This window comes from Nomascus leucogenys, chromosome 16, assembly GCF_006542625.1.
Source record: "Nomascus leucogenys isolate Asia chromosome 16, Asia_NLE_v1, whole genome shotgun sequence".
NCBI classification, from domain to species: Eukaryota; Metazoa; Chordata; class Mammalia; order Primates; family Hylobatidae; genus Nomascus; species Nomascus leucogenys.
The window spans coordinates 2896362-2921387 of NC_044396.1; the positions used below are offsets into that span (position 1 = coordinate 2896362).

Here is a 25026-nt window from a genome sequence, read left to right on the forward strand (position 1 = left end):
GAAGTCAGATAAGCCAGAAGCAGGGTGATTTTTAGTTGGAATTGTAGACTTTAGTCGGCCCCCACACGCTGCTGGGGAATGTGGAATGTTCCATTTCTGAGATGTTAACTGAGAAAAGAGAAGTCAAACAAAGCTGATACGTGCCGCCCTGTCTACAGAATCCTTCATCATCCAGTTTAATCAGGAGTTTCTTGGTCTTCTATTAACTTGGTCCCAAAGAAGGAATTCAAGTCCTAGATAAGTAAATCTTCAATTTGCTATTCCCTGAAGTATGGAAATGAAGTTGGGCCAATTTTTAATCTCTGCTGCCAGAGAGGCCCTTTTTGCTAATAGATAAAAACTCTTTTGCTCAACTTAGTAATGACTTGTAGTCTTCTGGATATGGCTGATCTGAATTGGACTGAACTCCACCATATTCCTGCTGAGTGGGTCATTATTGGAATGAGACATTTGCTCTTCAGAGAACAACTTTATTTTTATTTTTTCTTGAGATGGAGTCTCACTCTGTCGACCAGGCTGGAGTGCAGTGGTGCGATCTCGGCTCACTGCAATCTCCACTTCCTGGCTTCAAGCGATCCTTCTGCCTCAGCCTCCTGAGTAGCTGGGACTACAGGCAGGCATCACCATAAGTTTTGTATTTTTAGTAGAGAAATGGTTTCGCCATGTTGGCTGGGCTGGTCTCAAACTCCTGACCTCAAGTGATCTGTCCTGACCTCCCAAAGTGTTGGGATTACAGGCAAAAGCCACCGTGCCCGGCCAGGGAACTTTAGAATGAAGGAAATATGCGAAAGAACATCACATTAAGGATCTATTACTTACCATCTATTAATTACTATGTGTGGGTAATTATGACTATTTCCCAAGCATTCTACGTTGACTGCTTGAGAGGATGTTTGTTCTGCATGGTGGAGTGTGGAGAAGGGCCAGGATTCTTAGATTAATCTATCTGTGGATTATGACTTCCCACAATAGCCACCCCCGGCCCCCACCAGCCCTTTTATTGGCTCTGGATGGAAAATCCCTACCCATGTGATGGTCCCTGGTCTCTCCTATAGTTTGACCAACAGTTGACCCAAAAGGTTATGGTCTTCAGCGTTTTAATTATATCCACGACTAGATACTGGGGTCTGTATTCTTCAAAGTGTGGGGCTGCCTATTCTCCCAGGAACCAAATGGCCTCCTTCTTAAGAAATTATGCTTACTAGGAAATACCCTGCCTACCTGAGGAATAAATGCAACTTAAGGAAAAAATAAGAGAGCTGAAAAAGCTGGTGCCATTTGAAAAAAAAGGGGAAAGAATGAGATTTAACTAGTGCTCAAAGCTTCTCCGATACAGAATATTTGGTCATGTATTCATAATTTGCTTGACATTTCCAGCAAAGCAAAGATGGCAATAACAAAAGGAACTTCTTACAAGAGACGAGAAAGACCCACGGAGCTCTGGAGTTTCTGTTGGAACAAGACTGTTCTGTTTTGCTTATATACAGTTAAGTTGGTTTAGTGTCTGATCCAGTGTCTGATGTAAGCCCACGTTCTCCTTTGGCCTGGGCAAGTTTCTCTTCCAGGTCATCAGTTGTCTTTTCCAGTTTTGCAACCGTTTTCTCTGCAAATTCAGCATGGGTCTCAACCTCTTTCAGTTTGTCAGACAGAAGTTTAATTTCTTCTTCATATTTGTCCTCCTTTTCAGAATACTTTTCAGATGCAGCTTCCAGCGATTTCAGATTGTTAGTAACATTCTTGAGTTCTTCTTCCACGTCACCACATTTTAGTTCAGACACCTCCGCACGCACCTCCGCACGCTCTTCTGCCCTCTACAGCTCACCCTACAGGATGACCAGCTTACGAGCTACCTCCTCGTATTTGCAGTCAGCCTCTTCCACAATGTGCTTGGCCTCTTTGAGCTGCATCTCCTGAATCTCCATCTTCTCCTCATCCTTCATGGCCCAGTTTTCTATCACCTTTATTCCTCCCTCACTCTCATCTGCAGCTTTTTCTGCCTCCTCCAGCTTCTGCAGGGCTGTGGCTGGTCATTCCTGAGCCCTGCCCAACTCCTCCTCAAGGAGCTGGATGCATCCGTTGAGGGCGGCCACGTCACCTTCAGCTTTCTCGCGCCACTCGCACTCGCCATCCAGCTCCTGCTGCAGGCCCTGCACGCGGTCTTCTGCCTCGTCCGCCTGCTGCTGCAGGGCCTGGATCTTGCGTTTCACCACCTCCAGGGAGTTGAGGCGGTGCGGAGGTGCGGAGGCGCAGAGGCGCAGAGGCACAGAGGCGCAGGGGCAGTGGTGGACCTCGGCTGGGTTGGGCTCTGGCGAGAGCTGCAGGGCTGCACCCGGCCCCCCAAGCGTTTGCCTGCCCGGGGGCCGCCCCCGCCTCTCCCCACCCCCCACCCCGCCACATTTTCTTAATCCAGTCTATCATTCTTGGACATTTAGGTTGGTTCCAAGTCTTTGCTATTGTGAATAGTGCTGCAGTAAACATACGTGTGCATGTGTCTTTATAGCAGCATGATTTATAATCCTTTGGGTATATGCCCAGTAATGGGATGGCTGAGTCAAATGGTATTTCTAGTTCTAGATCCTTGAGGAATCACCACACTGTCTTCCACAATGGTTGAATTAGTTTACAGTCCCACCAACAGTGTACAAACTTTCCTATTTCTCCACCTCCTCTCCAGCACCTGTTGTTTTCTGACTTTTTAATGATCACCATTCTAACTGGTGTGAGATGGTATCTCACTGTGATTTTGATTTGCATTTCTCTGATGGCCAGTGATGATGAGCATTTTTTCATTTGTCTGTTGGCTGCATAAATGTCTTCTTTTGAGAAGTGTCTGTTGATATCCTTTGCCCACTTTTTGATGGGGTTGTTTGATTTCTTCTTGTAAATTTGTTTGAGTTCTTTGTAGATTCTGGATATTAGCCCTTTTTCAGATGGGTAGATTGTAAAAATTTTCTCCCATTCTGTAGGTTGCCTGTTCACTCTGATGTAGTTTCTTTTGCTGTGCAGAAGCTCTTTAGTTTAATTAGATCCCATTTGTCAGTTTTGGCTTTTGTTGCCATTGCTTTCGGTGTTTTAGTCATGAAGTCCTTGCCCATACCTGTGGCCTGAATGGTATTGCCTAGGTTTTCTTCTAGGGTTTTTATGGTTTTAGGTCTAACATTTAAGTCTTTAATCCATCTTGAATTGATTTTTGTATAAGGTGTAAGGAAGGGATCCAGTTTCAGCTTTCTACATATGGCTAGCCAGTTTTCCCAGCACCATTTATTAAATAGGGAATCCTTTCCCCATTTCTTGTTTTTGTCAGGTTTGTCAAAGATCAGATGGCTGTAGATGTGTGGTATTATTTCTGAGGGCTCTATTCTGTTATATTGGTCTACATCTCTGTTTTGGTACCAGTACCATGCTGTTTTGGTTACTGTAGCCTTGTAGTATAGTTTGAAGTCAGGTAGTGTGATGCCTCCAGCTTTGTTCTTTTTGCTTAGGATTGTCTTGGCAATGCAGGCTCTCTTTTGGTTCCATATGAACTTTAAAGTAGTTTTTTCAGTTCTGTGAAGAAAGTCATTGGTAGCTTGATGGGGATGGCATTGAATCTATAAATTACCTTGGGCAGTGTGGCCATTTTCACAATATTGATTCTTCCTATCCATGAGCATGGAATGTTCTTCCATTTGTTTGTGATCTCTTTTATTTTGCTGAGCAGTGGTTTGTGGTGCCCCTTGAAGAGGTCCTTCACATCCCTTGTAAGTTGGATTCCTAGGTATTTTATTCTCTTTGAAGCAATTGCGAATGGGAGTTCACTCATGATTTGGCTCTCTCTTTGTCTGTTATTGGTGTATAAGAATGGTTGTGATTTTTGCATACTGATTTTGTATCCTGAGTCTTTGCTGAAGTTGCTTATCAGCTTAAGGAGATTTTGGGCTGAGATGATGGGTTTTCTAAATATACAATCATGTCATCTGCAAACAGGGACAATTTGACTTCCTCTTTTCCTAATTGAATATGCTATATTTCTTTCTCCTGCCTGATTGCCCTGGCCAGAACTTCCAACACTGTATTGAATAGGAGTGGTGAGAGAGGGCATCCCTGTCTTGTGCCAGTTTTCAAAGGGAATGCTTCCAATTTTTGCCCATTCAGTATGATATTGGCTGTGGGTTTGTCATAGATAGCTCTCATTATTTTGAGATACATCCCATCAATACCTAGTTTATTGAGAGTTTTTAGCACGAAGGGCTGTTGAATTCTGTCAAAGGCCTTTTCTGCAACTATTGAGATAGTCATGTGGTTGTTGTCTTTGGTTCTGTTTATATGATGGATTACGTTTATTGATTTCTGTATGTTGAACCAGCCTCGCATCCCAGGGATGAAGCCAACTTGACCGTGGTGGATAAGCTTTTTGATGTGCTGTTGGATTCGGTTTGCCAGTATTTCATTGAGGATTTTTGCGTCAATGTTCATTAGGGATATTGGTCTAAAATTCTCTTTTTTTTGTTGTGTCTCTGCCAGGCTTTGGTATCAGGATGATGTTGGCCTCATAAAATGAATTAGGGAGGAAGCCTTCTTTTTCTATTGATTGGAATAGTTTCAGAAGAAAAGGTACCAGCTCCTGTTTGTACCTCTGGTAGAATTCGGCTGTGAATCCGTCTGATCCTGGACTTTTTTTGGTTGGTAGGCTATTAATTATTGCCTCAATTTCAGAGCCTGTTATTGGTCTATTCAGGGATTCAACTTCTTCCTGGTTTAGTCTTGGGAGAGTGTATGTGTCCAGGAATTTATCCATTTCTTCTAGATTTTCTAGTTTATTTGCGTAGAGGTGTTTATAGTATTCTCTGATCGTAGTTTGTATTTCTGTGGGATTGGTGGTGATATCCCCTTTATCATTTTTTTGTGTCTATTTGATTCTTCTCTCTTTTCTTCTTTATTAGTCTTGCTAGCCGTCTATCGATTTTGTTGATCTTTTCAAAAAACCAGCTCCTGGATTCATTAATTTTTTGAAGGGTTTTTTGTGTCTCTATCTCCTTCAGTTCTGCTCTGATCTTAGTTATTTCCTGCCTCCTGCTAGCTTTTGAATGTGTTTGCTCTTGCTTCTCTAGTTCTTTTAATTGTGATGTTAGGGTGTCAGTTTTAGATCTCTTCTTTCTCTTGTGGGCATTTAGTGCTATAAATTTCCATCTACACACTGCTTTAAATGTGTCCCAGATATTCTGGTATGTTGTGTCTTTGTTCTCACTGGTTTCAAAGAACATCTTTATTTCTGCCTTTCTTTAGTTCAGCTTGCTTGAAGTGGGTTCAGCTTGACCCAGTGGTCATTCAGGAGCATGTTGTTCAGTTTCCATGTAGTTGAGCAGTTTTGAGTGAGTTTCTTAATCTTGAGTTCTAGTTTGATTGCACTGTGGTCTGAGAGACAGTTTGTTATAATTTCTGTTCTTTTATATTTGCTGAGGAGTGCTTTACTTCCAACTATGTGGTCAATTTTGGAATAAGTGTGATGTGGTGCTAAGAAGAATGTATATTCTGTTGACTTGGGGTGGAGAGTTCTGTAGATGTCTATTAGGTCTGCTTGGTGCAGAGCTGAGTTCAATTCCTGGATATCCTTGTTAACCTTCTGTCTCGTTGATCTGTCTAATGTTGACAGTGGGGTGTTAAAGTCTCCCATTATTATTGTGTGGGAGTCTAAGTCTCTTTGTAAGTCTCTCAGGACTTGCTTTATGAATCTGGGTGCTCCTGTATCGGGTGCATATAAGTTTAGGATAGTTAGCTCTTCTTGTTGGATTGATCCCTTTACCATTATATAATGGCCTTCTTTGTCTCTTTTGATCTTTGCTGGTTTAAAGTCTGTTTTATCAGAGACTAGGATTGCAACCCCTGCTTTTTTTTTTTGTTTTCCATTTGCTTGGTAGATCTTCCTCCATCTCTTTATTTTGAGCCTATGTGTGTCTCTGCACGTGAGATGGGTCTCCTGAATATAGCACACTGACGGGTCTTGACTCTTTATCCAATTTGCCAGTCTGTGTCTTTTAATTGGAGTATATCTTTATCAGCAGTGTGAAAACAGACTAATACAGCTTTCTTAAACAAAAATAATTATCAGCTAAGAATTTTGTATCCTGTGAAATTAAGCTTTATAAAGGAAGAAGAGATAAAACCCTTTTCTGACAAACAAATCCTGAGAGAATTCACCACTACCAAGCCGGCATCACACACAAAAAAAATGCTGAAAAGATTTCTAAATCTTGAAACAAAATCTTGAAATACACCAAAATAGAACATCCTTAAAGCATAAATTTCACAGGATCTATATAACAATAACACAATGAAAAAAACCATATTCAGGCAGCATCTAGCATGATGAATAGAACAGTATCTCACATTTCAATACTAACATTGAATGTAAATGGCCTAAATGCTCCTCTTAAAAGACACAAAATTGCAGAATGAATAAAAATCCACCAACCAAGTATCTGTCATCTTCAAGAGACTCACCTAACACATAAAGACTCACATAACCTTAAGGTAAAAAGATGAAAAAAGTATATTCCATGTAAATCAAAACCAAAAGCAAGCAAGAGTAGCTATTCTATCAGACAAAACAGACTTTAAGACAACAAGATAAAAAAAGATAAGGAGGGATGTTATACAATGATAAAAGGATTAGTCCAACAGGAAAACGTCACAATCCTAAATATATATGCATCTAACACTGGAGTTCCCAAATTTATAAAACAATTACTACCAGACCTAAGAAATGAGATGGATGGCAACACAATAATAGTGGGGAACTTAAATACTCCACTGGCAGCACTAGAGAGGTCATCAAGACAGAAAGTCAACACAAAAAAGTGGACTTAAACTCCACCCTAGAACAATTGGAGTTAACAGACATTACAGAATAGTCTACACAACAAATACAGAACATACATTCTTTTCATCAGCACAGGAAACATTCTCCAAGATTGACCATATCATAAGCCACAAAACAAGTCTCAATAAATTTAAGAAAATCAAAATTATATCAAATATTCTCTCAGACTACTGTATAATAAAATTGAAAATTAAATCCAAAAGAAACCCTCAAAAACTATAAAAACATACGAAGATTAAATAATCTGCTCCTAAAATATCTTCGAGTCAACAATAAAATCAAGATGGAAATTTAAAAATTCTTTGAACAGAATGATAATAGTGACACAACCTATCAGAACCTCTGGGGTACAGCAAAACACAGTGCTAAGAGGAAGTTCATAGCATTAAATGCCTATGTCAAAAAGTCTGAAAGAGCACAAATAGACAATCTAAGCTCACACTTCAAGGAACTAGAGAAACAAGAACAAACCAAACCCAAACCTAGCAGAAAAAAAGAAATGACAAAGATCAGAGCAGAACTAAATGAAATTGAAATAATTATATACAAAAGATAAATAAAACAAAAAGCTGGTTCTTTGAAAACGTAAACAAAATCAATACACCATTAGTAAACTTGGCCAAGAAAAGAAGAGAGAAGGTCCAAATAAGGCCAATTAGAAATGAAACAGGAGATACTACAACCATACCACAGAAATACAAAAGATTATTCAAGGCCACTATGAATACCTTTATGCACACAAACTAGAAAATCTAGAGGAGATGGATAAATTCCTGGAAAAATACAACACTGCTAGATTAAACCAGGAAGAAATAGAAACTCTGAATAGACCAATAAGAAGTAGCAAGATTGAAACAGTAATTTAAAAAATTGCCAACAAAAGGTCCTGGACCAGAGGAATTCACAGTTGAATTCTATCAGACATTCAAAGAAAAATTGTTACCAATCTTATGGAAAATATTCCAAAAGTCAAAGAGGGAATCCTCCCTAAATCATTTTATGAAGGCACTATCACCCTAATATCAAAACCAGGAAAAGACATAACAACAACAACAACAACAACAAACCATAGCCCAATATGAAAATAGATGCAAAAATCCTCAACAAATTACTAGCTAACCAAACCCAACAGCATATCAAAAAGATAATCCACAATGATCAAGTGGGTTTCATACCAGGGATGCAGGGATGGTTTAACATAAGCAAGTCAATAAATGTGATACACTACATAAATAGCATTAAAATAAAAAATTACATGATCATCTCAACAGATGCAGGAAAAGCATTTGACAAAATCCAGCATCACTTTAAAACTAAAACCCTCAGCAATAGAAGGGACATACCTTAATGTTAAAAAGCCATCTATGACGAACCCATAGCCAACATTATACTGAATGGGAAAGAGTTGAAAGCATTTTAACTGAGAACTGGAACAAGACAAGGATGCCCACTTTCACCACTTCTATTCAACCTAGTACTGGAAGTCCTAGCCAGAGCAATCAGACAAGAGAAAGAAATGAAAGACATCCAAATCTGTAAAGAGGAAGTCAAACTGTTCCTGTTCACCAATGATATAATCGTATACTTAGAAAACCCTAAATACTCATCCAAAAAGCTCCTAGATCTGTTAAATGAATTTAGTAAAGTTTCAGGATACAGTATCAATGTACACAAATCAGTAGCACTGCTATACACCAACAGCAAGCAAGCTGAGAATCAAATCAAGAACTCAATCCCTTTACCATAGCTGCAAATAAAATAAAATAAAATAAAATAAAATAAAATAAAATAAAATAATAAAATAAAATAAAATACTTAGGACTATATCTAACTAAGGACGTGAAAGACCTCTACAACAAAAACAGTGCTGAAAGGAATCATAGATGGTCAGATGCAGTGGCTCACGCCTGTAATCCCAGCACTTTGGGAGGCCGAGGCGGGTGGATCACAAGGTCAGGAGTTCGAGACCAGCCTGACCAACATGCTGAAACCCCATCTCTACTTAAAACAAAACAAAAAAAAGTTAGCTGGGTGTGGTGGCATGCACCTGTAACCCCAGCTACTCAGGAGACTGAGACAGGAGAATTGCTTGAACCCAAGAGGTGGAGGTTGCAGTGAGCAGAGATTGAGCCACTGCCCTCCAGTCTAGGTGACAGAGGGAGACCCTGTCTCAAAAAAAAAAAAAAATTACAGATGACACAAACAAATGAAAACACATCCCATGCTCACGGATGGGTAGAATCAATGTTGTGAAAATGACCATACTGCCAGCATCAATCTATAAATTCAATGTAATTCCTATGAAAATACCATCATCCTTTTTCACATAACTAAGAAAAATCCTAAAATTCATACAGAACCAAAAAAAAGAGCCTGTATATTCAAAGTAAGACTAAGCAAAAATAGCAAATCTGGAGGCATCACATCACCTGACTTCAAAGGATACTATAAGTCTACAGTTACCAAAACAGCATGGTACTGGTATAAAAATAGGCAAGTAGACCAATGGAACAGAATAGAGAACCCAGAAATAAAGCCAAATACTTACAGCCAACTGACCTTTGACAAATCAAAACAAAACCTAAAGTGGGGAAATGACACCCTATTCAACAAATGGTGCTGGGATAATTGGCAAGCCACATGTAGAAGAATGAAACTAGCTCCCATCTTTCACCTTATACAAAAATCAACTCAAGATGAATCTGAGACCTGAAACCATAAAAATTTTAGAAGATAACATCATAAAAAAATCTTCTAGACATTGGCTTAGGCAAAGATTTCATGACCAAGAACCCAAAAGCAAATGCAAGAAAAACAAAGATAAATGGATGGAACTTAATTAAACTAAAAAGCTTCTGCACAGCAAAAGAAATAATCTGCGAAGTAAGCAGAGAAATCACAGAATGGGAGAAAATATTTGCAAACTATGCATCTGACCAAGGACTAATATCCAGAATCTACAAAGAACTCAAACAAATCAGAAAAACCAAATAATCCCATCAAAAAGTGAGCTAAGGACGTGAATAGACAATTCTCAAAAGAAAATATACAAATGGCCACAAACATGAAAAAATGCTCAACATCACTAATTATCAGGGAGATGCAAATCAAAACCACAATGTGATGCCACCTTACTCCTGAGAGAAAGGCCATAATTAAAAAATGAAAAAAATAATAGATGATGGCATGGATGTAGTGAAAAGGGAACACTTTTACGCTGTTGGTGGGAAAGTAAACTAGTACAACCACTATGAAAAACAGTATGGAGACTCCTTAAAGAAGTAAAAGTAGAACTACCATTTGATCCAGCAACCCCACTACTGGGTAATCACCCAGAGGAAAAGAAGTCATTATATGGAAAAGTCACTTGCACACACATGTTTATAGCAGCACAATTTGCAATTGCCAAAATATGGAACCAGCCTAGCTGCTCATCAACCAACAAGTGGATAAAGAAAATATGGTTGCATTTGCAGCAACCTGGATGGAGTTGGACACCATCATTCTAAGTGAAGTAACTCAGGAATGGAAAACCAAATGTCATATGTTTTCACTTATAAGTGGAAGCTAAGCTATGAGGATGTAAAGGCATAAGAATGACATAATGGACTTTGGGGACTGGGGGGAGTCGGGGAGGGAGCGAGGGATAAAAGACTACACATTGGGTGTAGTGCACGCTGCTTGGGTGATGGGTGCACCAAAATCTAGAAATCACCACTAAAGAACCTATCCATGTAACGAAACACCACCTTTCCCCACAAACCATTGGAAAAAAAAATGTTAACCTTTGGGTGATCACCTATAAAGTGAAGGAAAATTTTTCGATCCTGATTCTGAATGCTATTTATTATTTAAAAGTTGAAGAGAAGAAGGAAAGTTATCAGACAAGACTAAAAGAAGCGAGCAGTGAGAAAAAACAAAAGAAAGTATTATCTCAGAAGCCAAGTTATGAAAGAGTTCTAAAGGATGGCATTATCAACTGCATGAAACATTGTTGGAAAGGCTAGTAAAATAAAGCGAGAACTGACTTGCTCTCATGGGTCTGGGATTCCCCTCTCCTACTTGGAAACACCTAGCGTTCCAGACTGGTAAAGCTACTTCTTCTACTCTGTTAGGCAGCACCAGAAGCGATAGTAGCATCAGATAAAGCAGATGAGAATAACAAAGCAAAGGGTCTGAAAACTGAACTGCTCTTGAAATCATAGTCTACAAAAGGAGGCCAGGACCTTGTAATCAACATAAACAGGGTGACTGCCTGCTAAAATACAAGATATAAATAAGATCCAGAGGCTAACATAACATACAAAATACAAAGAAATCATGTCTCATACAAGAAAATCAACCTGAAGGAGAAAAGGCAATCAACACCAAAAGGTAAGGCTAATACTGAGATGAGTCAGATCTTGGATTATTTGAAAAGGATTTTAAAGCAGCCCACATAAACATGCTGCAGTAATCAATTATAAATTCTTTTGAAACAAATAAAAATAAACCCAGTCACGAAATAGAAATTATAAAAAGAACCAAATAGAAATTAAAGAACCAAAAAACATAATGGAAAAATAAATTTGCCGAATGGAGTTAATATTAGAGTGGATATGACAAAGGAATCAGTGAATTTAAAGATATATCAATATAATTTATCCCAATCCAAACAACAGGGAGAATGCAGACTGTAAAATAAACAAACAGACAAAAAACAAAAATAGCGCTTCCAACACCTGTGGGACAAAATCAAAAGATCCATCATGTGTTGTATGAGAAGCCCACAGGGTGGGAGAAAGTGAACCTGAAAGAGTATTCAAGGAAATAATGGCTAAAAACTTCCCAAACTGGGCAAAAGACATAATCTTGCAGATTCAAGAAGCTGAGTGATCTCAAATAGAATGAACTCAAAGAAACCTATGCCAAGACATATCATAAATAAACTTCTAAAAATAACTGAAGACAAAAAAATATATATTGGAAGCAGCCATAAAGAAACAATGCATTTCCTATAGGGACACCAATTCAAGTGATGGTGAACTTTCATCTGAAAGCACAGAGAACAAAAGGGCTAAAAGAAAATAACTTTCAACTGTCAATTCTACATTCAACAAAAGTGTACTTCAAAAATTAAGGCAAAATAAATACTTTTTCAGATGAAGGAAAACTAAAAGAATGTGTTGCCAGCAGGTCTACTGTTAAAGGTTTATGAAAGGAAATTCTTAAAACGAAAAGGAAATGATAAGAGAAAGAACCTTAGAGCACTAGGAAAGGAGGAGGACTAAAAAGAAGTATAGCTACACGTAATAGTCTATCCTTTCCCTCATGAGTTTTATAAATCACATTTTATGAATGAAACAAAAAGTTTAACATCATCTCAGACTCAAGACAATGGTACTTAAAATGGCAAAGGTAAAATAAAGTGTTAAAATGTTGATATCAGTAGAGGAATTATTTGTCATACATATATACAGTAACACACAGAGCAACCACTATAAAAAATACACAAAAAACAATATAAAAAAGCCAAGATAGAATCCGAAGAAATGTTCAAGTAATGTATCATAAGGAGTGAGAGAGAGAGAGGAAAGAAAACAAATAGTTTTATATAAAGTTGAAATCGGAAGTTTCTTAAAAAATTCAACATGTAATCATCTATAATCCAGCAATTGCACTCCTATGCATTTTACATGTTCACATATAATTGTTCATAGCAAATTTTTTTTATCCATAATTGCCCCGAACTGGAAGCAGCTCAGATGTTCTACAACAGATGAATGGTTAAAGAAACTGTGGTACACCCATACCACAGAACACTACTCAGCAAAGAAAGGGAACAGACTACTGATACATGCAACAACTTGCATGAATGTCTAGGATGAAACAGTTAATCTCTAAAGTTTACATACTCTATAATTCCAACAACATAGCATTTTGAAATGACAAATTTTTCCAAATGGAGAACGGATTTATGATTGTAAGAGATTAGGATACAGGGGTCAGGGAGTAGCTGGATGTGGAATGGGAGGGAGGTGGGTTTGTTTATTAAAGAGCCACATGAAGGATTCTTGCAGTGGTTCAGCATCTTGACTGTAATGGTAAATACATGAGCCTACACATGTGATAAAATTGTATACAACTACTTAGACATATGCACACAAATGAGTACTTGTAAAACTGGAGAAGTGTGTATAAGATGGCTGATTATATCAATGCCAATATACGAGTTGTGATATTATACTACAATATTGTGCAATATTACCATTGAGAAAAACTAGGTAAAGGATACAGATGATATCTCTGTATTATTTTTTACAACTGTATGTGAATCTACAAAAACCTAAAAAGTAAAATTTAAATTAAGAGTGTTAATACCAAGATGTTTTGAGTATCTTAGTCAAGTATGCTTAACAATTCAATCAAGGAGTCATATAACTCATTGGTCCCAGTCCAGCGTTTCTGATGTGTTGACAGTTCTTCATCTTTAAATAAATACTTGAGCATCCACATCCGTATATTAAGACTGCGTGAACTTTCATTATTTTATTAGTGCCAAAATATTCTCTCTCTCTTTCTCTCTCTCTCTCTCTCTCTCTCTCTCTCTCAATGGTAGCAGAAGTAAAGAGGGAAGAGGGAGAAATTAGTTTCCAAAGGGTGACTTTGACTGGTGAGACCTGGAGTCCTGTTTATTCATAACTGTACTACAAAAAGACATAGGGCAGACAAGTGCTGTTATTTAATAGGCAGCAGCCTGAGAGAGTTGAGCAAACAATCTCCATGTATTTCAAATGATCACCAAAACCAAGAATGGAGCAATGAGAGGATGAGCATAATGAATTAACTGAGTCACTGTCTCCATTTCTTCCTGGGAAAATGCAAAAATACAAAACACACACACCCAGAAGGATACAATGAAATCCCTTCTGAGATGTCTTTCATTTCACTGGGAGACAGGATGTGACTTAAATAGATTTTATGGTATTCTTACAAAATAAAATTACCTTGAGTAAGGACATGATATAAATCACAAGTAGTATGTTCTGTGAAAATGTCATGGAGAAGAATTCCATAGCTGCAGATCTTTTATCTAAAAATAAACAAAAGACAGCAATTGCACATTGCCCTGCATAAAACAATGAGCGATTACAGCTGCATGGGTTTTTCAAAAATTCCAATATATTCAGTATTACGCTTACAACACCTTTTCCAACATGAATACACATCTACACGAAAAAATCCATCAGTGCTTTCTTTAAGCCAGATTGCTTGGTAGACAAACTCTAAGAATCATCAGTCTTAATCAAAAAGGCATGTGTCTATGGAACATTTTTTTTTTCTTTTCCCTCCTTTTAGCATCTTTGTCATGTGATAAATTAACTATTCACATTTATATCCACTTCACTTTTATGTAGAGACTAGGCCTATATCAAGTATCTCTTTGTTCATCTATCTGAGTCAAAGTTTGGTCTGATTTGGCCTAATTTATCTTGTTCCCTTAAAGAAACATTTTCTAATGCCCTAATCTGTTTCCTATGAAAACATATAATCCCATATTCCTGAAGTCTCAATTACTTTTCCAATAAACATTTTCCTATGTCATTCATTAAATATCACTATTGTTGTATTAGTTTGCTAAGGCTGCTGTAGCAAATAGGGCAAACTGGGAGGTTTAAAGTGGCAGAAATTTGTTCTCTCACAGATCTGGAGTCTAGTGGCTCCAAAGTCAAGGTCTTGGCAGGGCCATGCTCCTCCTGAAGCCTCCTGGGAGAAGCCTTTCCTTGCCTTTTCTGTCTTCCAGTGGTTGCTGGCAGTTCTTGGTGGCAGATGCATGACTCCACTCTTTGCTTCCATTGTTGTATGGATTCTCTCCGTGAATCTGTGTTCAGTTTTTCCTCTTCTTATAAGGACATTAGTTATTAGATTTGAGTCCACCCTAATTCAGTATGTCCTGATTTTAATTTAATTACATCTGTAATGACCCTACTGCCAAGTAAAGTAATATTCACACATACTGAACATACCTAACATATCAAGTTAGGACTTGAACATAATTTTTGGGGGAGTGCAATTGAACCCAAACAATTCAGAAGTTATATCTGAACTCATGCTAGTGGATTATGATAAGAAAGATATGTGTTAGTTAATAGTGTTCACATGCAACTCTAAGATTAATTAATAAAATATTTTTCTGATTATAGTTTTCTTAATGTAATTAAAGTAACTGAGAAAATATACACGATTTTCAGCTTTTTACACTTACAGGGATATGTCAACTTGAATAGAGAAAAATTAAGTCATGTCACAGTTGAGTATAATTTACGTAGTATTTTGAATAATGAAGGACTTGTTTACTTCTGCATGGATGATTCCTGTATATGATACATATTTGAAAAGCACAAAAAGAAATAATCTTTCATCCTTCTTCCAGCCATTTCCTTCCCTAGAAGCAGTTATGGTATCAGTACTTTGTGATTTTTTCCAGAAATTTTTTTTGCACATACAAGCTATGTATGTATGTATGTATGTATCTATCTAATCTTTTATCTATCTCTATTATCTGTCTATTAAAAAATCACAACACACAAATCGTAGCGTAGTATCCACATTCTGCACCATTCTCTTTCACTTAATAAACAAAACTCACTTTTTACCCCTTATTCTCTTTTAGGTACTGTCCTATTTCTTCAGCTTCTTTTTATCAAAACACCTCCAGCAAGTCTTCTCTCCACATTGTTCCCTTTGACTCACTTCATCCTCCCCCTTGCCGACCCCCACCCCACTGCACTGGAATTGCCTCCACCATCCAATAGTGATCCCCTGCACCACTGTCACTGTCACTTACCCTGTCTTCCTACATGCCACTTCCTCCTATTAATCATGATAATTAATGTATATTTGTTAATTGGTTGTCTCTCAACTAGAATGTAAGCTCCACAAGTGCAGGGGCATTAATTGTCTTAGTAGCTATTTTACTCCCAGCAGCAATTTGATGATGAAAAATAGTATCTTGTAGTTTTAATTTACACTTCTCTTGAGTGAGGGTGATCACCTTTTCAGATGTTTATGAGTTATTTCTATTTTTGTTTGAATGTGCTATCTGTACTATCTGTACATATTCTTTATTTTTAATTAGGTCTTGGTTTTATTCTCACTGATTTATAGGACTTTTATATATCAAGAAAATTCGGGTTTTTTTCCTCTGACCTGCTCTTCACCACGATACCATAGTCCCTCCTTTCATTCCTCAGCTGGCCTCATTTGGATTTAAATATTCTTTGCTTTTCAAGCTCGCTCCAATTTCCATGCTTTTGAAATACCCTGTCCTTCTATTACAGAGTTCATAAATTAGGTGCAGGCATCATTGTCCCCACGTTGTCTTCCCTTGCCCACCTTCATGCCAAAGTGGATTTACCATTTAGTCAGTTACTAGTACGGATGCTCAATTTCCATAAGAAAATGTTAGTCCTATCTTCTATACTGCATATAATCAAAACATATAAGTTTGCCACCAGTCAGCAACTTGGAATATTTATAAATCAGATTTATTGCCAGAAAATATAAGTTCACCTCTCTGCCCTTTCTGCAACCACTCATGTATCCTATTTGGCTTTTTTCACCAGAGAGCTTTGATCCAAATTAGCTAATCCCATTTAGCAACTTTCGGAGACCTTTGGGTGATAATATAATTGTATCTCTATTAATAGCCATAACTTCCTTTAAATATATATATATTTTTATATATATTTTAAAATCTTTTAGAAGTGGCATATAAAAAAATTTGTATAGCATCCAGTGGAGTACCTGGCACATATATTAAAAAAAGAATAATGATATTCTTATGATTAAAGAATAAATTCTGTATAATACTTTTTTCTTTTCTTAACTTTTAAGTTCATGGGTACATGTGCAGGATGTGCAGGTTTGTCATAATACATAGGTAAACGTGTGTCATGGGGAGATTGTTATATGGATTACTTCATCAGACAGGTATTAAGTCTAGTACTCATTAGTTATTTTTCCCGATCCTCTCCCTCCTCTCACCTTCCAACCTCCAGTAGGCCCCAGTGTGTGCTGCTCCCCTCTATGTGTCCATGTGGTCTCATCATTTAGCTCCCAGTTATAAGTGAGAACATGTGGTATTTGGTTTTCTGTTCCAGTGTTAGTTTGCTGAAAATAATGGCTTCCAACGCCATTCAAGTCCCTGCAAAGGACATGATCTTGTTCCTTTTTATGGCTGCATAGTATTCCATGGTGTATATGTACCACATTTTCTTAATCCAATCTGTTGTTGATGGGCATTTAGGTTGATTCCATGTCTTTGCTATTGTGAATAGTGCTGCAGTGAACATTCACATCCATGTGCTTTTATGGTAGAATAATTTATATTCCTCTGGGTATATACCCAGTGATGGAATTGCTGGGTCGAATGTTATTTCTCCTTTAAGCTCTTTGAGGAATTGCCATACTGCTTTCCATAATGGTTGAACTAATTTACACTCCCATCACCAATGTATATACGTGTTTTTTTTTTCTCTACAACCTCACCAGCATCTGTTATTTTTGGACTTTTTAATAATAGGGATTCTGACCTGTGTGTGATGGTGTATCATTGTGGTTTTGATTTGCATTTCTCTAATGATCAGTGATATTGAGCTTTTTTCATATGCTAGTTAGCTGCAGGTATGTCTTTGCTAAGGATGATGGCCTCCAGCTCCAACTTTTCTCAAATTAAGAAAAATCTTATATATAGAAGGTTGTTGAAACAGTAAAATATAGCATAATTTTTCAAAAAATAATAAAATGATTAGCAACTGTACATAGCTCCCAGCTCTAACATAAGTGAATAACATGCAAAGTGTCTGTTTAATGTTAAGTTGTATTAGATAATATCTGCAGTTCAGGGTAGATTTAATTCCAGATTTGCTATTTCAAATGTAGCAATTGTAGATTTTCTTTTACTGTCTTCTCCTTATAATAAGAAATAGATTACTTAAATTGCAAAATTATACAAACAGAGTCCCTTACACATAATGTGCTTGTGAATGAGAAGCATAGGTGAGTATAGTCATATACAAGTTCAGAAATCTCAGCTTTCTGAGAAGTGGAAGGGAAAGCTCACAAATCATAATGTCGTTGCAACATTTCTGGTAGAATTGAAGGGCAAAATTTAATGAAACACTTTGTATAACTTTAGAAGTTTTACATTTTAACTGACATTTGAATATATTAGACAACATAAAAAGAAACTTTCCATTTTAAACTCAGTATGTTGGAGTGAACAACTAATATGCGTAATATTACACCATAAAGTGACATTATATCAGTATAATAGAAGTCCGAATTGAGTTTTGTTGAAATTTGATAAAACTTGGCGAGATTACATTAAAAGTGGAAGAGAAAATTTCAAGTATATTAAAAATTTTTAAATGACTCTATCCCAGTGTCATTCTTATTTTTTAAAATAATTCAATTAATTCATTAATGAGTGCCTATAATGTGTGCCAAGATTGTTTTGGACACTAGAATGAATGCATGGATGTTAATAGTTCAATATTCTAACTAGTTCTTTGAACTAAGCCTTTCAGATTTTCATAAAACGTTTATTTTTGCATAGAAAATACTTGACCACCCATCTAGAATGTTCCAGAATGCTCTTGAATGTTCTCCATTCTGCCTACCTGATTTTTTTTGTTTTATTTTAAACACTCAGGTTAATTATATCTAGCCCCTTCTGTAGAACCTTTTGTGACCCCTTTGGCACAAGGCCTTGCACATAGTAGATGACCAATAATTTGTTAGTTTAATATCAATGACGGAAACCGCATTCAAAATGTACTATAAATATGCCTTCAAACACATTCATTTTTATGAAAGACTAAACATGTGAATCTAGTCCTATATGGTAAATAGAAATCTGCTAGAAGGGGGAAATATGGATTCCCCTAAATAAAGAGTTCTATAATTCAATCAATAAATATAGATAAGTAAATAAGCCATTAAGGACAGGTGTATTTCAACTTAAAAGTTTACATGATTGCAAGAGTCAAATCTATCTTGGGTAGCATTGGTAGACTTAGCAAATGAAAATATGGGCCACTCAGTTAAATGTGAATTTCAGATAGACAACAAAAAAGTTTTTTTGTAAAAGTATGGTGTTGTTTATCTGAAATTTAAATTTTACTGGGCTTCTTGTGTTTTGTCTGGCAACCCTAATCTTGAGTAGTTCTGTCCTGGTTTGTGCTAAAGGCCAACACTGGGTTTTCTAGTGGAGAAGTTAGTGGGCACACTGCCACTTTGTGGCAGCCAAGAGCAACGACATTATTGCTTTTGGGAGAAAAGAGGTGGTAGTCCAATGATTATTTTATTTCCAGTGTGCACAACATATCAGATACTAAGATAAACTAAAGTGACCTTTAAAGAAAGAAGTATGGAAACCGCCATGCTTATCACAGATAACGTTAGTTTTGGTTGGCATGGTGGCAAGATTTATCTCCTTTCTGAAGAACTGATATGCCAACATTTCTACATAAGGTTTTGGAGAAATGGGAGGATGGCTTTACCAGTGAATATTGCCAGAAACAATATGTGAACTATTCTCATGTGACCGGCAGTAATTATAAGGAATTGCATATAAGAACATGATGGTATGAACTGCCAACACAGTTCTGCTTTTATTTAGCACTATCAAGCCAACGTTTGTTTTTACAAGACCTCTAAGGCAGTCATTTTTACCAGTAAGAAGGTGAAAGGATAAACCAATTTTCTGAAGGTTGCATACCAGATCAATAATAGAGTTGGAGGGACGAGTAAAAATTCCCTACCTTCCAACCGTTGAAGACTTTCATTAACTCAGAATCACTATTGTTTTCTGAAATGAGCCTCTTTCAAGACCCTTAAAATATTATTTCAGAAATACTAGCCATACATGTGGAAGTAATAATCTTGTGATAATTTAAGGCATCCTTGTAGAAACTAAAGAAATCCCAAGTTAAAAATTCTCAGATATCTTCAGAATCTCCAAAGCAAACAGAATCTTCAAAAATTTATCTTCCGTTGTCCCTTTTTCTTCTTAATGAATCATTTATCTTATACTTTTATGTTTTTTTGAAGAATAAGTATTCTTGAGATAGTTATTTTTTAAATCCACACAAAAATATATTTAAAAGTTAATTGACAATAAGCTATCAAAAACTTATTTACTAATATGGTAAAAATTATTTTAATGAATCCTTAATTTTGTGTGGCTACACTTAAACACTCAAACCTTGACAATAAACAGAAGTAAAAAGTAGAGGTCCAAATATACATGAAATCATTATTTTCATTTGTATTATAAACTATAGCAGGTATAATATTTGAAGCTATTTTTACCCTGAAAAATAAGAAGTTATTGGGCCTTATTCATCTTAAAAAAATTATGGGCTTACTAGTTGTCAAGCAAAGGCAAATATTGGTTGATTTTCCAGAAGCCACAGTTGGCTATAATACTTTATTGAGAGTGTTTCAGTTTAATCTTGATGGAAGATTACCCAATACATCAAAATTTCAGTAATTTGTCTACAGACAGTTGACAATTAGAAAAATATGTGTATGTCACATTATTTAGTTTAGCAGTCTGCCAAATATGCCATGTAATTCTATGATGGAAGAAACAGGGCAAGGTCATGCTGGCCTTAACCACTTGCTGGAAGAACTGCTGACCTTATACAACCCTTTAACAGTGAACTGGGTGTTCCAGAAAATAAGTAGGTAGTGTGGAAAAGAGAGATCATATGAGACTGGGTGGGAAATGAGTATGAACAGAATCTACTACACTAATACAAATTCTTTTGGTGTGTTTGTGTGATTTATAGTCTGTGAAAAGATGGTCACAATGTATTCAGACAAAATCAGTACCATGCAGAATGCTTTACTAAAATACAGGTTTGTGTCACAAAATAAGTTGGGGGTGATATTGGAAAGTGAGGGTTTCTATTTTAAGAGTAGCTGGTCATAAGTTCAGGACTTCTTTTGCTACCTCTGTCCATAGAAATACAATGACTTCTAGGGCTTAGATTTTCCCTGTGCATTTGTATATAAGTACAAATGTGTGCTGCTATTATTCTGTTATTTACTTTGCTTACCAGTATTGCTTTTTTGTCACTCCTCTGCAACCTACCTTCCACCTCTTTGGTGTGTCTGAATAGTATCCAGTTCCATTCTACCACTTTCTTCCCATTCTTAATCCAAATGATGTCATAACATAATTTATTCATACAGAATTTATCTGGAAATTCACTCAGCAAGGCACAGTAATTATCCTATCTTTGACAATGAAGAAAACATGAATATATGAACAATGTTAATAATTAGCAGAGACCCAAGTCATTTTATTTTTATGTATTTTTTTTTTTAAGACGGGTCTTGCTCTGCTGCCCAGGCTGGAATAAAGTGATGTGATCATGGCTCACATGATCCCTGTGAGCTCAATCTCTGTGAGGTTGCCTTGACCTCATGGGCTCAAGCAATCCTTTCCCCTTAGCCTGCTGAGTAGCGGGACCACAGGTGGGCACCACCATGAAAGGTTAATTTTTGCATTTTTATTAGAGATGGGTTTTCACCAGGTTGTTCAAGATGGTCTTCAATTCCTGGGCTAAAGCGATCTGGCCACCTTGGCCCCCCAAAGTGCTGAGATTATAGGAGTGAGCCATTGTGCCCATGCCACCCTCATCCCCTAAGTCACTTTAAAATCTAGACTTCATTTCATAAATATACAGCCCTAAGAAATATTACACATGCTCAAATGAAATTATTTAAATTCTGTTCTATAGAAAGTGGAATCCAATAAAAGAAATTGAAGGTAATAATATTCACTTGAATGTGTATGTATTTTTCTGAATTTAAAAGAAACAAAGTGTTGGAGCTCTTTTAGAATTGGTCTAGCAGGTCTTCGGGTTTTTAACTGGAAACTCTCCCCATGTGGAGAGAGGCTGAGAAACAGTCAAAACACAAATTCTAAAACTCCCAATGATTAGAGATTGTTTTTTATTACTAGTTCATGTTGATGGTATGAGAATGATTATTTCCTCGGGAAAAGCTAGCACTTGAAAACAATGCCATCATCTGAAAACTTGGCTTTCTTTGATCAAATAATATGAATTACTAATCAGTAATTCAAACAGTCTGTGGAAAGTTAATTTCAGAACTGAAGTGATTTTAAAAATCTATAGTAAAGGGATTCATAGTTTCATCCCCTGAAATCCTGGCAATGTTCCTGGACCTATGCAAAACTTTAAGAACTATTAATAATGTTTAAAAAGTGGTTCTGGAACCAAAAAAGTTTAAATTCTACCCAGAAATATGAAACAGACCTTTTTTCTGTTCATCTTGCTTTTCATATTGTTTTATCTGTTGCCAATTTTTGTATTATAAAATCTGTTTTACAGCATTACTGTCTTTCTCACCTGTTCTTGTGTTTTAAGTCAAAATTTTATTAACTCCAATTATTGGCACTAGGGTTATCATTTAATGTTCTAAGTATCTTTACTTTCTAAGGCAGATATGAGAAAGGTATGAAATTGACAAGCGGGGAAAGGCACTGCAAGAAACTTTCCACTCATTCTTTAAGACACATCTCAAAGGTTATTGCCTATATAAAGTCTACCCAGACTTCTCCACCCCTTCCAGAATACTAGCTGTATTCTCCTCAGAGTTCCTGTAATCCTCCCCAGGTATCCTTCCCTTACTACAGTGAGCTCTGAGAATGGGCTGTTCTTATCTGCAACTGTAATGCATAGGACATTGATCATGACATGGCAAGTCTGTCAATCATTGCTTATTGAATAAGTTTCAACATTTGTTGAAAAAATGAATGAATAAAAAGATCTGCAATGTACTGAGAATCTCTCCATATGCTTACAAAAAGTAGCAACCTAAGTCATCATTAATTAAACACTGAGTGGTCTGGTTAAATATCCGAGTCTAAGTGAATTAGAGAGATTAAAACAAAACAAAACTTATAAACCTGGTAAATATAATTTTCAAGTAAGCACATAGGCATACTTTTGTTATTCTCACATAAAGACATTTGCTTTGTAGTCTTTTCTATTTCAAAGGTTTTCTATTTGGGGAGTATGTAGTTATTGGTCAATACTTTCGGTTGCAAGCAACAGAAACCGTCTCAAACAAGGTTCAGTTAAAAGGAGAAATATATTGTCTCACAAAAGGATGGTGGAAGAGCTACACTTGGGCCTTAAACCAAATCAGAGTTCTCTGTCTCTTTCTGTGTTTTCTATTTGGTTTCCTACTCTATTTCTCTAGATTTTTTTTTCCCTTTTTGTACCCACCAGAAGGAGAACATGACCATATGGCAATGTTGCCCTTATACTCTAATATTTCTGTCCCCAGAGATGAAAGATGTTCTTTCTCACAAGCTCTAGATATAAAATTCTAGGAAGCATTTGTGCAGTCTAGCTTGAGGTCTGTGTCTGCTCCTGAATCAGTCAGAGACGGTTGTTTCACCCTTGGTTACATGCACACTTTTGAAATCAGGGGCAAAATTTGCCAATACAAAAAGAAGCAGCACATGCTAGAGAGATAGAGATGATGGTAAATACGAGGAGAGGTGTCATATTTTTCCTTTATTTGCTTGTAAAGAACCTCTCAATAATTCCAACCTGTGCTTCAACATATGCAAATTTGTAAATGTGATTAATCACATAAACAAAACTAAAACCAAAAACCATATGATCACCTCAATAGACACAGAATATGCTTTCAATAAAATTCAACAACCCTTCATGTTAAAAACCTTCAGCAAACTAGACACCAAAGGAGCATACCTCAAAATAACAAGAGCTATCTATGACAAACGCACAGTCAACATCACACTGAACAGGCAAAAGCTAGAAGAATTCCCCTTGAAAATCAGAACAAGACAAGGATGCCCAGTCTCACCACTCCTATTCAACATAATACTTGAAGTCCTATCTAGAGTAACAAGGCAAGAGAAAGAAATAAAAGGCATCCAAATAGGAAGGAAGTCAAACTATCTCTCTTTGCAGATGATATGATTCTATGGCTTGAAATCCCCATAGCCTCAAAGGCTCTTAGATCTGATAAGCAACTTCAACAAAGTTTCAAGATACAAAATCAGTGTACAAAAATCAGAAGTGTATCTCTACACCAACAATGCCCAAGCTAAAAGTCAAATAAAGAGCACAATCCTATTAGTAATAGCCATAAAAAGAATAAAATACTTAGGAATACAGCTAACCAGATAGGTGAAAGATCTCTACAATGAGAATTATAAAACACTGCTCAAAGTAATCAGAGATGACACAAACAAATGAAAAAAACATTCCATGCTTATAGATAGGAAGAATCAATATTGTTAAAATGGCCACACTGCCCAAAGCAATTTACAGGTTCAATGCTATTCCTATCAAACTACCAATGGCATTTTTCATAAAATTAGAAAAAACTAGTCTGAAATTCATATGGAAGCAAAAAAGAGCTCAAACAGCTAAAGCAATTCTAAGCAAAAAGAACAATGCTGGAGACATCACACTACCCAACTTCAAACTATACTACAAGGCTACAGTAACCAAAATAGGATGGTACTGGTACAAAAACAGACACATAGACCAATTAAACAGGCTCGAGAACTCAGAAATAATGCCATACACTTTTAATCATCTGATCTACAACAAAGTCAACAATAACAAGCAATGAGGAAAGGACTCCTTACTTAATAAATGGTGCTGGGATAACTGGCTAGCCATAGGCAGAATATTGAAATGACTCCTTCCTTTCACCATATACAAAAATCAACTTAAAGGTTGATTAAAGACTTAAATGTAAAACCTAAAATTATAGAAATCCTGGAAGATAAGCTAGGAGATACCATTTGGGGCATTGGAACTGGCAAAGATTTCATGACAAAGACTCCAAAAACAATTGCAACAAAAACAAAAATTGACAATGGAGCCTAATTAAACTAAAGAGTTTCTACATAGCAAAAGAAACTATCAACAGAGTAAACATACAGCTTACAGAATGGGAGAAAATATTTGCAAACTATGCATATAACAAAGGTTCAATTCCCAGAATCTATGAAGAACTTAAATTAACATGCAAAAAACAAACAACTCATTAAAAAATGGGCAAAGAATATGAACAGACACTTCTCAAAAGGAGACATA

At 36.6% G+C, this 25026-nt stretch overlaps 1 non-coding gene and 1 pseudogene across 2 annotated transcripts in view; one reads left to right on the forward strand and one right to left on the reverse strand.

Annotated features, from left to right (window-relative positions):
• Positions 1–1326: 1326 nt before the first annotated feature.
• Positions 1327–25026, reverse strand: part of LOC100582772 — a 29499-nt pseudogene continuing 5799 nt past the window's right edge. Inside the window, exon 2 of the transcript XR_004026258.1 lies at positions 1327–2411. The product of XR_004026258.1 is annotated as a tropomyosin alpha-4 chain-like (transcript). The remainder of the gene's footprint in view (positions 2412–25026) is intronic.
• LOC115830718 lies at positions 21736–21797 on the forward strand. The gene has a single exon (XR_004026270.1). It is a non-coding gene; the product is annotated as a U7 small nuclear RNA (small nuclear RNA).